The sequence below is a fragment of the Lycium barbarum genome, chromosome 6 (assembly GCF_019175385.1).
Source record: "Lycium barbarum isolate Lr01 chromosome 6, ASM1917538v2, whole genome shotgun sequence".
NCBI lineage: Eukaryota > Viridiplantae > Streptophyta > Magnoliopsida > Solanales > Solanaceae > Lycium > Lycium barbarum.
Window position 1 is genome coordinate 100,678,720 of NC_083342.1, and position 17,775 is coordinate 100,696,494.

Here is a 17,775-nt window from a genome sequence, read left to right on the forward strand (position 1 = left end):
ATTCGTTCATGGGTACGGCAGGGCCCTGTCCCGTCATGTGATTCTGTCGGTCTGTTTAGAGGTCTGTGGACATGTTTGTGGGTTAGGGTCTTTCTGTATGGATGTATGTACATGTCGTTTGGGCGATCCCATACGCCGAGGCGGCCGGTCCGCATATGTTGTTTGGGCGATCCTATACGCCGAGGCGGCCGGTCCGCATATGTTTATATATTGCTTGGTTAGCCCTGTGTGGCTTTTGTTGGTATTTTTTGCGTGCAGGGTATATTGGATAGTCCGTAAAACAAAGGAAACTCTGCCGAAATTTTTCTGCAATTACCTAAATTTGAAATAAAGCCTTGTCGGTTTCCGCCATATACTAGAATGAGTTGATAGAATTTGAGATAATATTTGATAGATGTGTTTGGGTGCCCAGATCGGGCACTAGTCACGGCCTACGGTGTTGGGTCGTGACAAATTGAGTTAGCCTCATTGGCTACATTACTATATTTCTACATTCATGATATAATAATATTTTCAGAACTTATGATTATTTAATCCCATGTTTACTCACACCATGCACGTTTATATTATATTCCACAGCAGTTCATGCCCCATGTTGATTCAGCAAGCCATGTGGTTTGCTCGGTCACATGCAGTAAGGCACCGAGTGTCGTGTTACACCCAAGCCATGATTCGGGACGTGACAGATCCCGAGGCCTATTTGCTGAGTTTCCAGGGTGAGCTACTTGATGGATTCCGCAGCCCGGAGATTCTTCTTATTTTACTTGTCTTCTTATGTTTGTCTTCTTATGTTTCTGAGACAGTATTCCTATTATGAGACTTGTATTTGTTCTAGAGTTGTAAAGTATCATTAGTGTCTCTTAGCTTGTACTGTACTTGACCAGGTTCTTGGGGTTTTATTTGTACTTCTGCACTTAGATATTTATGTTACGATATTGAGACTGCTTAAATATTCTATTACCTTTTGTATGTTTAAAAATGAATGTTGACTAAGGGAAGGATTCGCCGACCAGGAGGGTTAGTGTGGGTGCCCACTTGACCCCCTAGTTGGGCCGTGACAAATATAAATCATCGTCACGATAGATTGAAAGCAAATCTTTCACATAGATATATCATAGATTAATAAATCTAGACTTTCCATTGCATTTCTAAATATTATCTACTTTTAAAGTAGCATCATTATATCAATAGCTTAGAACGGTTGCATCAGTTGTGGCCATAACATTTTAATACTGTATTATATTTCTCAACCATTCCGCTTCTTTTCAAGCATTTTCATGCTAAATATTCTTATTCCATTATGAAATACAAATTTATTTTGATGCGCAAATTATAGCACCTTCATTCGTATTACAAATCCACCTTATATGGATTTTATCATTATCATATCTTGGTTCAGTACTACTAACAGACCAATGTACTCATACACCCGCTTATGAACGGTCATGTCTATAACTGATGTGGATCAAAGTTACACTACTTCAAGAAGGCATTTCACAAGGACTCAAGCTAAGGACATTCAAATATTGCAAGCTTTATGGATGAAGATGGAACCTATGGAAGGCTCCAACATGAAACAATTGAAGATATTTAATATATTAAGTGCTCTACCATTTTAATTTGCTTGTAACTTTAATGAAGGGCAATTAGGTCTTTCTTTACTACTTTTAGCCCTTTGTATAAATAGTAGAATATTAGGTTTTATGACTAGTTTTTGACATATTATGAATTGTGCCTCTTGTGAGAGCTTTGGAAACCCTTTGTTGAATTTCAACATTTGTCCTAGAGTTTGCAAGTAAAGTTACTACCTTCTTGTGGCTTCTAATAGATTAGGCGCTCTTGATTCCCAATTAAGTAGTGTTTTGGTTAGTTTCTCCATTACATTTTTTAATTATTTGAATTTAGTTGTCTCTATCTTTCTTTAATTTCTACCTTTCCATTTTTATCTTGTTCTTATTTTCTTGTTTCACATCAATAACAAAAAGTTATCTTTCAACATATACATCTTTCCAAAAAAAGTCACAATTTTTATGAAAGAACACAACATATATTGGAAGACTTATATCCTAACCATCAAATTGGTAGTTTCATCAACTAATCATCACCAAAATTATCAAGTTGTAAATTCACTACCAAATCAAGGATATATTTTGTGGGAGTTGAAGAAATAATTTTATATCTTAAACTTCTTCAAATATTATTGGCTATCAATCATAAGCCAAGCACCCCCATACTTTAAGCATTTTAAGTGTCATTTCCAAATAATACTAAATACGTGAAATCTTATTATGAAAGTCACAAACTCTCAAATGACATCTTTACACGAGAGAACATAACATTTCAAGTAATACCCTTTCACGAATGAACATAATATTTCTGAAACGGCATATGACCAATCATTAGATTAGTAATTCAATTAACTAGTTGTCACCAAAACCGAACCAATTATGAATTCATTCATTGTCATGTCAATATGCACAAAGGATTTGTGGGAGTTGAAGAACTACACAACTTAAATTAATTTATATCTCAAGTTTCTTCAAAATTGCAACATACACTAAGTCCAATATTAACTTGTATTTTATATGCTAAACACCCCACACTTTTAATAGCTCAAATGTCTTTTTTAAAACTCATATGGACCATCTAAGATCAACATGTCATTTTGTTCTAACATATATATATTTCGATAAAAGTACTTTTCTTTTATAAAAGTTTTCAACATTCCATAATCCACAGAAATTTACTAATAAAATTATCACTTTCTTGAGATCTTCTCGAAATTGTTAGAACAACTTTCAAGTATAAATATGATCCATTCATTCTTCATATATTAATCAACAAACTTGAAATCGTACTCTATATTCATGCATGTAACATAATTATTCCAATTTATGAGGGTATTAATTTGGCATGGAATAACAAATTATAATGAGCATATTGAATATATTATTCTCAAACTTATCATGCATTTTAAGATCATCACAAAGTGAGCCATTTACCCTAACATTTATGAAACCAATTTCACAAAAAGGTTGAAATTCATAAATAATAAGTAGTTAAGTACACTTAGAAAAGTAGAATCCTATTTTTGTCACTTTATGTATTTCTACTTTGACTTTGTCCCTTTGGTCATCGATCTCTTAAATTTGTCCGTGACACATCTTCTTAGTTAGTAACAATCGAATTTGTGATCACACATCTGGAATCACTTACATGATTTGAATTCTTCTGCACATCAAATTTGCCAAAATCCAACGTCTTGAATAGGCACTTCAGTGAGTAATTTTTCTTTTCCATAAAATTCTTCCAAATGGTTGCTATAAAATCCATATTCACATATGCATCTGGACATCCAAACGCCACATATTTGTTTCGTATTCCTAATGTGGGATGTAATGAATACCTTCCTGATGAATTGTAAATGGTGGGTCCGTCATTTCCATTGACAGCATACTATAGCAAGCCGCCAACTTCAAGGGAATGCTCTGAATTCACGGGTTTAATTGCACAGTCTCTTCTTCGTAACACAAGATCTCTTTAAGATTGTTAGAAAAATAGTAACTATATCCAGCAGAGGAGTCCAACCCATGTTAGAGATAGTAATACTAAGAAGAAACTTAATAACAAAGATGCAACAACAAACTATGAAAGAAAGAGATTGAGTTTTGGATGTGAAACATCCATTTGTTCGACACGTGCTATGAAAAGCGTTGATTTCAGAGGTAATTTCTGTAGCAGCCCAGGTACAAATAGCAAAATAACTTCATATCTGCACGAAAAAGGAGCCAAAATGCCCCTATATTTGTGATTTTTCTTATTGCCCTTCGTCAACATATCAGCTCATAAAAGCCCCTAAAGTTATCTTTTGTCTCAAAAATATCCCTAAACAATTACAAAGGACCAAATATGCCCCTCACACTAACATGGAAGCCACTCCTAGGTATATTTGGACCTTTTTAATGATTTAGAGCCCGTTTGGATTGGCTTATAAGTTGGCTTATAAGCTGTTTTCAGCTTTTTTGAGTGTTTGGCTGGCCAGCTTAAAGTCATTTTATGCTTAAAATAAGCTCAAAAAAATAATTGGACTCATTTGACTTAGTTTATCTAAAGCAGCTTATAAGCTGAAAACAGCTTATAAGCCAAAAAAAATAAGTTGGACTACCCCAACTTATTTTTTTCAGCTTATAAGCTGCAAACAGCTTTAAGCTGTAAGCCAATCCAAACGGGCTTTTAGAGTTTATTTGGATCTTTTAAATGCTTTTTTGTGTTTGGTGGGGGGTGGGGGGGTGGGGTGGGGGGGGGGGGGGTTGTGTGCATTCTTCAAATTATTGCATTTGCTGCTAAATATTGGATAAATTACATGGTATAATCCAAATTCTTCTCTGCTCATTGAAGCTTCTAATTACAGCTGACTGCTTCTCATTTCCAAGTCGTTTTGCAAAAATATTGTAATAAACTGATGGATCCAGATTTTCCATTACTTTTACTGCTTTTCCCTGCTCTTTGTCAATAATAATTTCACCATCTTCAGATTCAACTCCAGTAGCACTGACTGTTAACTTCTTGACTTTAAAGGCAGGTTTTAGTGCTGAGATATCTCCAGCTATTACTGCTCCAAGGATCTCACCAATAAACACATCCTGGAATATTATGAATGCCATTAGTATCAAGAAGCTGAATATGTAAACTACACGGTGGTTGCAGACAATTATTACAGCGATATACCTCTGATATGAATATTCCCAAACAAGGAATATATAGCAAAAAACAGGTGGCAAGTAAACTACAATGAATAAAAAACGGCAGAGGATAAATTGAGATGAGAATTATACCACATGCTGGTATACAGGATGCATCTTTTGCAGGCGATATAACCTTGACATCAAGCGCCTCGTGAAGACTGCTTCAGGTGTCCTTTTCACGTGGAGTCTTTTTAGAATTTGAGGGAATGCACTGACTTTCCGCTGTATACCAAGTGGAATGAGAGTGATATTATGTTCAGAACTCAAAACTGTTTTTGCAGCCAAAGGGTCAAGAAACATATTCAGTTCAGCAAATTTGTTAGAAGGAACATTGATGACATTTCCCTTCTCTGACTTATCATGATTGACATGTCCCCCAACGATTAGTATTTCCTGCATCAAAATTCAGAAGATAATACCTTTCACATTAATGAAAATGTCTTGGTCTTGGTCACTACCCAGTGTAATCCCACAATAGTGGGGTCTGGGGAGGGTAAGATGTACGCAGCCTTATCCCTACCTGGGTTGGGAGGCTGTTTCCGATTGACCCTCGGCAACCCTCCTCCTTTATCCGGGCTTGGGACCGGCAATGTGAGCGAGCTCACACAGGCGGAGTTATTAATGAAAATGTCTATGATGGATATATCAAGTTCTCAACCATAAACAAAAACATAGTCATTGATATGACAAGGATTTACTTAGAGATCAACCACAACGGAAGAAAACAGCTGCCTAAGCTAACTTAATATGTTTATTTGTGAAATTTGAGGGAGTTGACTGACAAAGGAAGTTTACTTATGAGAAGACTAAAGCCTGGAGAAGGATCTGCAACTAAATTCTACTATCAGGTCAGGATGTATATATTACAATTGGTTCTAAACTGAAGAATATTGTCCTGCCTCTTTCCTCAAAGACCACAAGAATAGAGGAACCACTTGCCTGTATAGCCTTACTTGTATTCTTGCCTGCCAGAATGAGCTTTGCTACATTAGTCAATGGGCCATTCGTCAAAATAGTAATTTTCGATCCTGGATCGAGTGATTTCACCACTGACTCCAATACTTCCAATGCTAGAGACTGTCTGAGTTCCGGATGATCAGTATCTCGAGGAGCTCCAAATTTTGCAGAATTTTCTCCTGTGTATCTGGTATTATTATATGGCCGTTATATCAGGGAATTTTCAATGGTACACAATGCTATATCGGATGATAAACATGTGAAAGGTCTTATAGTGCCAATATTTGTCAAAAATCATGAATGCATGAAGGAATCTGTTCTTTCCCCTATCAGGGTAGAGAATATACCCTCTAGGACTTCGAGGTAAAGAACGAGCTAAACCATACAGAGTGTCTGAGTCTAGATATCCACCGCTACCTTGTGGGATGACCTTGCTGTATCTGCAGTTTCCAACGCCAGAGAAAGCACTATCAGACTGGTTCATTGCGAATCCATCTCCAAGGCCCACAGGGATGTCATCACGACCCATCATATGAAGCAAATCATACACAGAATCAATTGTTGCAGCATTAGCCCAGCCAGTTGGAGTCACTAATATAGCCTGAATGAAAGAAGCTATTTCACATTGAAAGGCATCACTTCCTAACTTAATCATGACAAAACTAAACCACACCTGACTCAACTGTGTTTCCGCAATAGGTTGCTCACAAAGTAACACAAAACATTTCTTATGAATGGCTAACAATTCATCAGTTTTATCCTAAAACTGAACAAAATGGCATGTAGTTTTGGATAAAAGTTACACACAAAGTGATATTTTCTGATTGAAGAAATTTATTGCAACTGATGTCTGATCAAGATAATTCTTAATATTTTTAGGTGAGGATCTCATTGGCAATAGAGGACTATGCATAAACAGATAGAACCGAACTTATGGAAGGCCAATTTACCTTGAGATTGATATCTTCTACAGGTAATTTGAGGAGATAAAAGAGAGCTAGAAAATCTCCAGCACTCATATCCATATCAAACACAAGATTCTTCCCGAAATGCTTTCCCCTAAGATCCGGTTTGTAAAATACTTCTCTGTAATAAGGAAATCGTGTTGTGAAATTGAATCTTCCAGACTGTTCTGCTTGGTTTAAGACCTGCAACCACGAGCAATATAGCATCGATTTCTGCGGTCTGCTGACTATGTTAAAACTGTAATGCGAAATGTCACAAGCAAACTTCAAATCGGTCTGATTCAGAAAGAGGCATGTACAACCAATTCAGACAGAGAAATTAGTTTTAAGGCTTAATACATAGGTAACCTCTTAAATTTGCCAGGATACTTCATTAGACACTCAAACTAAGATCTGTTCCAATTGAACACCTTAACTCCTAATAAAGTGTTCTAATTAGACACTTTCGGTTCAAATTTCGAAAAAAAAAGTTGCATGTGTTTTCATTCGTCTATTAGGTAGTTAAGTTAACCACATAAAATATGTTATCTCCTTTAATTATACGCATTCGCCTCAATAAGCCATAAATCCCCAGGCATTTTCCTTGAGGTTGATGCGTATAATTAAAGGAGATAACATGTTTTATGTGGTTAACTTAACAACCTAATAGACGAATGAAAACATACGCAAAAAAAATTCCAAATTTGAACCGAAAGTGCATTATTGGAACGCTTTACTAGGAGTTGTGGTGTTCAATTGGAACAGGGCTTAGTTTGGGTGTCTCAATGAAATATCGCGATAAGTTTAAGGGGATGGGTATGTATTAACCCTAGTTTTAAACTTACATCCAGAAAGCTGACAAAGAACTCCCTGTCTAACAAGCTGCTAGCATTTCGATTAGGTTTTGCTCTAACAGCAACAAGAACAGGAACTCCTCCTGGCTTGTCAACTTCTTTTGTATAACCATCCTGATAAATACCATCGATTTAGAACAAGTGTGAAGTACGGAAAGGTATAAGAAATGAATATTAATGCAAGAACATATAGAAAAAGAAGAACACCCTTATTTCATATCTCATACTAGTTGATAGAAAACATAAATTATCATGCTTATTTTGGTAACAGAAGAAAAATATTTCACATAATTTACAATGACATATTCCTATCTCTGAAGCGCAAGAAGGACCAACCTTTTCCCGCAGCTACAACATATTATCTGTTACTAAGATGAAAACAGGAAATCATATTTCAGATCGAAACAATCAATCACCTGGCACCTGCCTCTCCCGTTCTTGACTATGCAAAAAGGATCACGAAGTCTAGTCTGAACATGGCCGCTGTGAACTCCATTTCTTTCTAAGTTGAACCTTGGAGTTTTACTACCATCAAAAAATGGATTTGATCCATCAGATATACCATATGGCTTATTTGAAGTAACTACGGTAACATTGATATACTCCATTTCAGCAAATTCATTTTCTCCTTGGTGGTTATGTCGTTTACGCATGATTGAAGCAGCTATACCCAACATAAATGGGTCCCACATAAAGTAAGTCTGCGCATAGCACATTGTCCTTAGTAATCAAACTAGTGTTTTAAGTACGACAAAGAATTTTAAGTTCTGTAATCCTGGATCATTACCCTATTGAATTGGTCATCGAACCATGTATCACGAATCATTTTCATCGACTTGAAACAGTATTGTGCTTCGTAGGTGTGCTGATTCTTCTCAAAGGTCTCAAAAAAGTTTTTATTAACAAGAATGGTGTTTGTGGCATCCAATGGGACAATAGTAATTGGAATGCCCGAATGAATAACCTGCAAGATAATATAATGATGACAGCTTCTGATCAATAAGATTAGCAAGGAGTATGGCTACAAATATCAAAATAAAGGAGCACACAACTAAACGCATATGGATACATGTAATACCTGATATGCGGCAAAAGGATCCATAAATATGTTAAACTCTGCATAAGGATTGCTAGTGTAAGCTGTAAACAAGTTGCCACGGTCACCACATTGTTGAGGTTGGCAAGAGGAACTGACATTGTCTGGACAGCAGCCTTTAGGATTCTTTGACCTTATGCCACCCCCCATTATGTAAATGTGCTCAACATTTTTCTTTAAATGTGGATTACTTAAAAGAAATGAAGCAAAATTAGTATGTGATCCGAGAAGAAAAACTACTGTGGGGCCAGCTGAAACAGTTTTCAATCATTACTTGCTGAGCTGTTGGCTGTCGAAGAGGTGAATACATTCTCTTGCCCTGTTTACAAGTTCCATAAGAAAAAGATTGTTTAACCAGAAAGAAAATTAATAAAAAGGACAAAAGGTGTACAAGGAAAATAAGCAATGATGAGATTATGCTTCATCAAGTCAAGTTTATTTGTGAAGAACGGAACTAATCATGTGCTCAGCCATTATCAATATACAAGCAAGACTATAATTCTATCAAATCATCAAACAGCTCTGACGTTCTTTTTTTTTTCCTTTCCTGCTAAGCAATTAAATCCCATTTCTTTACCAACAGTTAATCCGAGCTAGCCGTGTTTGGGAATACTATACCCGGTATAGAATCCTCTATATCCATTTAGACCCGTCTCATTCTAATACTAATCAACCAGATCCCATTTCTTTACCAACAAAAAAAGTAGTAAACTAGTTCTATAGAACTCCTTAATAAATACCTTACCCCAAATTATCATGACACCAGACAGACACATATTGAGTGGGAAGTGATCCTTTTGCAATCAAAAAGTTTCTTCTCTAGCCCTTCCCCTAATCTCCAATGCACCTGCAGCAAGTGCTAAGTGTACTGTGGAAAGACTAGTCACAGGCACAACTTTGGTGTTTCAGTAAAGCAAGAAGAGGCCAAGGGTACTGAGGGAATGGAGGTGACTTAGTCATGAGGTAACCGAAATTTGGCGGTTCTTACTGAACTGAAGAAAGAAATCTTCTGGAAATGATAGAGATCTGTTTTTATAGGAAATGTAAAGGAAAGGGAAAGTAGACAGGAATATATGTGATGCATCATTTCTTGAATAGCCAGACAGGAAGAGAATGGAAACTCTAACCACAAAGAGTTGGAATCCAATTGCATATTGATAGGTCTAAAATGTTGCCAGTGTCCTAATTGTAGTGAAGACACATGCATAAGCGAATTGAACATATGTATCCCATGAACTAATTGGCGGGAGGAAGGAAACTGATTGTTTTACTATATCCTAGGTCAGCACTTTGATGGATATAATAAAGACAGATTTAGAAGTTATCCTCTATAAAAAGGATTTTATTTGCGTTCCAGCACGAATAGCTTGTCTATATCTACAGTGAGAAAAAATACCTGTGGAAGGAAGCTTTTCCGAAACCCATAATTTGAGTCAATGTCCAGACGTCCTCCACGACCCACAGGAATAGCTTGTCTATATCTACAATATCCAGCTGTACCATTTCCCTAAGGAAACAGTGAGATGTTAGAACTTAGAAGCACATTAATAAATAGAAAAAGAAAAAAGAAATTGGAGATGTATAACGAATAAGTTTGTTCTACATCATTATAAATTGTTTTTAACTCGCAGAATTGATTGAGAAGTCGAGAACACAAAAAACCGTTCTTCACCTGATCTATGATTGGCAGATATCCACCAACATTTGGCAGAATGGTACTATCAGGAAGTATTCCACCTTCACCTCCCATACCAACAGCAATATCATCGCGCCCCATCATGTAAAGAATGTCATACACTTGATTAATAGCATGCCCTGCATCACTCCATGCATTTGTGCTAATAGTTACTGCCTGCAGGGAAAAAAAATTCTCAACTTATTTTCTCTATGAGACCTTATCTTACAAAATAGTGATACATTTAGCCCAAACAGTCACAGAGGACTACTACCCACGAAGACTACTCCGAGTGCCTTAAGGCCCATAACATACTGTCATAAAATAAGTAAAGATACAAATCCAGAATCTTCGAACAATCTTTACATGTGTTTTATGAGTATCAGAAAGACAATGATAAATATCTTCAAAACGAATAGGATTACAACCTTAGCAGAGTAAATATTTCGGATCATGCCATGAAAGCCAAGATAAGTTACTCTCGTCACAAACTTACTGTTTCTGTGGTCCAATAAAATGATTACTTAACTTCTTAAAAATGACTAATATTGTTCAAAGAACAATTCTATTTAGAGAATGCGAACAATTTACTTCAGTCTCAACTAGAAGGAGCTCTTGATACATACACAACCTTTAACATGAGGTATCGTACAACAAACACCTTTTACACATACAGATTATGTAAAGTCAGAGGGATCAGCGTAGCTGATATCTCAATCTCAAGACAAAGAAACAAGAAAGAGAACCTCCAGCAAACATGAATTAATTTCCCAAATGGTCTCTCAACTTAATGAATTTATCTAGTAAAGTCACTTTTCTTGTTTTGTATCAAAAAAAGTCACTTACCTGTTCACTTTGTTTCTTCAAAAGTCATGCACGTTGATAAGGAGTATAAGAACCACCAAAAAAACCCCTCTTGTTATATAAAAAGACAATATTTTCCATTTTATACATCCGTCAAATATATTGTTCATAGGTTTTGTTTATACGTAAAGACTTCAGGCTCAACCACCCCCCTGCACCCCTTCCAGGTTCAAAGTAAAACCCTACCATTAAAAAAGAGTCATATTTTAAGATATAGTATTTACAGTGCAATAAGTTTTTAAATCATTCAATCTAATTTTGGTAGCCAAAAAAATCTCTTTGGGATTTAAATTAATATCAAAACTGTAAGTACTGTTCCTACCCATTACTCTAAACATTTGTCCAAATATTTGAGTTTTCGTTATTATTGAATGCAAAGTCAATATAGATTATAGAAGTTATTAGTACTTTATCATTGTATTTTTAAAAATGTTCAAAACTCTATACTAGTATACTTGCTAATAATTACGGAAACACAGTATCACTTAAATTACTTCAGAATAATAAGAACAAAAAATTGACATAAGAGTATACATCTTAATTTTGTTCGCTTAATATATATGTTCTAATCTATTTCTTTTCTAAGAAAAGAAATTTTCTTTTGGAATATAAATATTCAATCTGAAAGAACGAAATAATTCTCAAGTAATGGCATTTGAGGCATAATAGTGCTAGATATTAAATACAATTTGAGGGATGGTAAAACCGTCTCTCGCATAAAAAGTGACTTTTCAGTGATGCATGACTTTTGGAGAAAGAAATGAATAGTTGAATGACTATTTTAACACAAAATAAATACAAGTGACTTTGTTAGATAAATTCATTAAGTTGAATGATCTTTTGAGAAATCACTCCAATAAACAGACTACAAATCTTCTTCCTTTTTTTTTTTTTTTTTTTTTTTTTTTGTGGGGTGTGTGTGTTGGGGCCGGGGGGGGGGGGGGGGGGGGTTGACATACATTGTGAAATATAGAGTGAAGTGAGAATGAGAAAGCAAACCTGCAAGTTGATTTGGGATCTGTTAAGCTTCAAAAGGTACAACAAAGCAAAGATATCATCAGTGGCCATGTCTGTATCCAAAAGAATCCTACTTGGGCCATGACCCTTTACCCCATTCCACATGTTGGACCCAAATATTGAAATTATAATCATCATCAAAGCAACTCTACGTAACAATCCAAGAAACAGCATTGCTTCTTTCTCTTTCATAACTACAAAAGATTAAATCTTTTTGTGGGTTTGATGCAGAAAACTAAATTGATAAATGGGTAGCACTTCTCCACTTTCAAAACAAGTGTTTGTTAAGCTGACTCTAGAGTCAAGATTAATAATAAAAAATTACTCTAAATTTTATATTATGTATTTTAATATCTGAAAGATTCTTCTTACATTGTAACAATATTTTATTTTCAAGAGTATCTGTTGAAAATCATCTTCTCGAGTAAAAGAAAAACTGCAATAAAACATCAACATAAACGACAAGAAGAAAATTTCTCAGATTTACAACCCTTATCAAAAATTCTTTGGGAATTCTATGTGGAAACTAATTCGTTTTTTTCTTAATTTTTTTGTTTGTTTAACCCCTCCTCAAGAGCTCCCTTTTTTGCTACCTTAGTGGCTCAAACCCATAATTTAGGTTGGAGGTAGATGAGGCTTACTATCTAAGCAACCCCTCTTGTCAAATTAATTTGTTCAAGTCCTTTGAAGATAACTTTTTAGCTGTTTTTTCATAATTACTGAAAATCATTAGCCACTTTTCCACAACTTTCTTCTAACAAATTAAAAAAAAAAAAAACGACAAAATTGAACATTGTACTCTATGATCTGAAGTTACACAGGAAAGGAATATGGGGATGAGCAAAAAACAATATGAACAAGATCTAAAAATTTGTTAGAGCTTCTTTTTGAGTCATCTGCAACTTCAACTGTATGAACTCACTTGTATGATCTAATGAAAGATTCATATATCAATCAAATTGTCAAAATCAGAACTAGTTTTGAGAAGGAAATATAGATTGATTGAATGATTTAACCTCGTGTGCAGGAATATATTGCGAGTTTGCGACTAATTATGGTGAATAATAAAAGTTCATGCACAAAGAGTACTATATGACATACATTTGATTATTAGGTGAATGTAAATGTAATTTTTTACAGGAGTCTCTCACAAAATCTTTAACAACTCTTGTAATATTAACTCAGAAGAATCACAGTACAATACACCCTTTTCACATAATAGTACTAACAGTCTCCGTTGAGTATGCCCAACTAGGCAACCATTAAGATTTGAACTCGTGAAATTACAGTTCTGACCTATTGGCCATTGGACTATCCCGTTAGGGACAACGGAAGTATAGTGATGCAAATTTACACATGTACATGTGCGTAACATATCTATAGCAGAACATCTGCCAATGCAGAAAGGACATAGACATATTTGAGCTTTGCAAATTTCAATCAGTGTACTCCAAAAACATCTTTCTGCATGCAATTTAAGATCGCCTCCATCGTCTGGCCCGCGGCTTCACTGGCAATGGGCTTGTACCAGTACCAGGAAACTCCCAGTTAGCACTGATACCGTCCCATGCAGAGCTAACGAGCATAGGGTGGTAAGGGCGCCAGTTGCGATGGTAATCAAGTTTTGCAACCTGAGCTCCACTCACCTAGGCCTGTGCACAAATCGGTTGAATTCGAATTTCCGAACCGATTCGAAACAATTCGGATAATTCAATTTGGATAATACAATTCGATTTTGATTTTCAAATGCAATTATAAAATATTACGGTTTAACGGTTCGAATACGATTGACTTTAATTATCAACCGAACCGACTCGAACAAACCGAATTTATATGCCACTAGTGCTTAATATGACTAATACTCTAATAGTCTAACTATATATACGCTTAATAATTAATACTGAAGTAATATTTATTTAACTTCAGAAATGGTGCAAATGAATGTTTGCATGCACACTTTGCACCGGATATTCATGGCCTTCTTGTTGGCCTCAAGCTGACTTCCCTTTTGGTCTTTCATCTTTTCTGCGTTCTTCTCACGAGTCATCTTTGCCTTTTGGCCATTGCCTCCACCCCTAGTTTGTTTGTTCTTTGATCTTAGCCTGTACAAATTAGAGTTTTTTGTTTTTGTTTTTTTGAGGATGCAAATTATGCTTGTCTGCTTGCAAGTTGCAAGATGCTGGATTATTAATTTGGTACATGTAATGTGGTGTTGGCGGATTTGTATGCTTGCACAAGTTGTCAAGCTCTTGTTTTGTTATTTATATGCTATTATGCGTACAAGTTTATGAATTTTTCTTGGTTAATGTCTTGGTTATAAGGCTGCAAATTTAGAGTCTCATTATTTTTTGTTATGTTTACTCTAAAACTGAAATGAAATAGTCACTTGTTTAAATTTCGAATAAACCGAACAAATCGATTTGTGTAATCGAACCGAAATAATAAGAAACGAATCGAACTTAGAATGGATCAAGTTTGGTTGAGGATTTTAGAAAGTCGAAATTCAAAATTTCAACTCAATTATGGCCAAAACTGATTCGAACTGATTCGTGCACAGGCCTACACTCACCTACACATGGAATGAATGATGGTATCCAAGATTTTATTGAGTCCCTTGCTTCCAAAACAAAATTTAATGCTCCCAAAATACGATATGCACAAGCTAGCCCAGCCACCACACATTATCCAAAAAAAAGAAAATAGATCTATCACTGGAAGTGACTAGATATACGGCATAGTAGACATGCAATTCGTGGAAAGACTGATATTTTCTTCATGCTCAAAACTACCTAATCAAATGGGAAATTCCCTGAACCCTGACTAGCAAACTTTTTTCCTATCATTGGTCATCAAGTTAGAGAAAAGGGAGTTCAAGACCGTAGTTCCACCATTCTATCAGATTATCAAGCCATCAGTAATTGGCCTAAGAGATCCAATCACTCAAAGCTGCAGAAACCCCAAGCTACAAGCAGAATGTATTATCCAAGTCCTCAAAGCACTTAGCAGATTGAGACAAAAGATTCACTAGCTAATGAGCCTAATATATCAGCTTATAATCTATGAAGCAACAAAGTAGGATGTTGAAAAGAAAATGAGCAAAATCAAATAAGGGGATAAAACTCCAAGCATACCACATTTCTACCCTTTAGAAGAGCTAGTTTATGGGCACTTTTTCGTCGTCCGTTTGTGGGCCAAAAAAAAAATGTGGGTCCACATATTTTAAACAACTATTAATATTTAAAAACAACTACTAATATTTTAAAAAAAAATTGTGGCCCACATATTTTAAACAACTACTAATATTTAAAAAAAAAAATTGTGGGCCCCATATTAAACACCAACCAGTAATAAATAAAAAAAAAAGTGGATCTCATATTAACAAAATCAAGCAATATTAAAAAAAAGTGAATCCCATATTAAAAAAACAAACAATGTTAAAAAAAAGTGCTTAGAAAATCAAACAATTAAATCAATAATGATGGATTCATTGCCACATGCGTATCAACCCATTAGAGGGAGCAAATGAAATTATTATACAGCAACATACTTAAAATACAAAAATGCTTAGAAAATCAAACAATTAAATCAATAATGATGGATTTATTGCCACATGCGTATCAACCCATTAGTGGGAGTAAATGAAATTATTGTACAACAACATACTTAAAATACTTATATATATATATATATATATATATATCTGTTTTCCAATTTTTGAAAAAACAATTGTGGGCCCATATAGCCTAATGGATTCATTGCCACATGCGTATCAACCCATTAGAGGGAGCAAATGGAATTATTGTACAACAACATACTTAAAATACAAAAGTGCTTAGAATATCAAACAATTAAATCAATAATGATGGATTTATTGCCACATGCGTATCAATACCATCAGTGAGAGCAAATGAAATTATTGTACAACAACATACTTAAAATACTTTAAAAAAAAGTGTGGTCCCCATATTAAACACCAACCAATATTAAAAAAAACACCAACCAATTAAGCATTTAAAAAAAAAGTGTGGTCCCCATATTAAACACCAACCAATATTAAAAAAAAAAAAAACACCAACCAATATTTTTTTTTTAAAAAAAGAAGTAAATAAAGTGGAACCCACCATCTCCAAACTCACGGGAAAAAAAAAGGTGGACTCCATATTAACAAAATCAAGCAATATAAAAAAAAAGTGAATCCCATATTAAAAAAACAAACAATGTTAAAAAAAAGAGTGCAGACTTTGTATTCGTAGCAAACACTAATATAATAAAGTTTTAGATACGGAGCACAAACTACAATGTTATATTAATCGTGTTTTGAACATAGTATCCCATATTGCCAAAATCAAACAATATATATATAAAAAAAGTGAATCCCATATTAAAAAAACAAACAATGTCAAAAAAAAAGTGCAGACTTTGTATTCATAGCAAACACTAATATAATAAAGTTTTAGATACGGAGCACAAACTATAATGTTATATTAATCGTGTTTTGAACATAGTATATATATATATATATATATATATATATATATATGCATAAAAATAGTGCAAACTAATAATGTCCAAAAGGGTGGGCCCCATACTAAACAACACCAAGCAATATAAAAAAAATTATATAAAGCATGGGTTAAGACCCATGCTTCGCCGTCCGTTGTCCCTTAAAAAAAAAGGGGCGGGGGGGTGGGTCCCATACTAAATAACACCGAGCAATAAAAAAAGAAAGAAAAAAAAATGGAACTCACCATCTCCAAACTCATGGGAAAAAAAAAAGTGGACCCCATATTATCAAAATCAAGCAATATCAAAAAAAAAAAAAAAAATGAACCCCATATTAAAAAAAATATAATGTTAAAAAAAAGTGCAGACTTTATATTCGTAGCAAACACTAATATAATAAAGTTTTAGATACGGAGCACAAACTACAATGTTATAGTAACCGTGTTTTGAACATAGTATATGTATATATATTATATGCATAAAAATAGTACAAACTAATAATGTCCAAAAAAAAAAAAGTGCACCCCATACTAAACGACATCAAGCAATATAAAAAAAAAAGTGGATCCCACCATCTCCAAACTCACGGTAAAAAAAAGTGGACCCCATATTAACAAAATCAAGTAATATAAAAAAAAAAAAAAAGTGAACCCCATATTAAAAAAAAAATAATGTAAAAAAAAAAGTGCAGACTTTGTATTCGTAGTAAACACTAATATAATAAATTTTTAGATACGGAGTACAAACTACAATGTTATATTAATCGTGTTTTGAACATAACATATATATATATATATATATATATATATATATATATATAGTGCAAATTAATAATGTCCAAAAAAAAAAGTGCACCCCCTATTAAAAAATCAAACAATATTCATCTAATTTCCAATGTATCTCATTAAGTCAATAATGATGAATTCATTACCACGTGCGTGTCAATCCATGAAATTGCTTTTCTTCAAAAGGTTAAGTAGTCAAACCATACAATTTTTTTTTTATATTAGCATGAGATCTAATCTAGATATTAAACTGTTGTATTTGCTATTCCGTCATGTCATTTATTTATTATGTTTACTAAAATAAATATACTTAAAATATTTATATTTTAAAATAA

At 34.3% G+C, this 17,775-nt stretch overlaps 1 pseudogene; it reads right to left on the minus strand.

The window, feature by feature from the left end:
* Positions 1-4,310: 4,310 nt before the first annotated feature.
* On the minus strand, positions 4,311-12,371 carry LOC132599865 (nucleoside hydrolase 3-like; annotated as a pseudogene).
* Between the last annotated feature and the right edge of the window lie 5,404 nt (positions 12,372-17,775).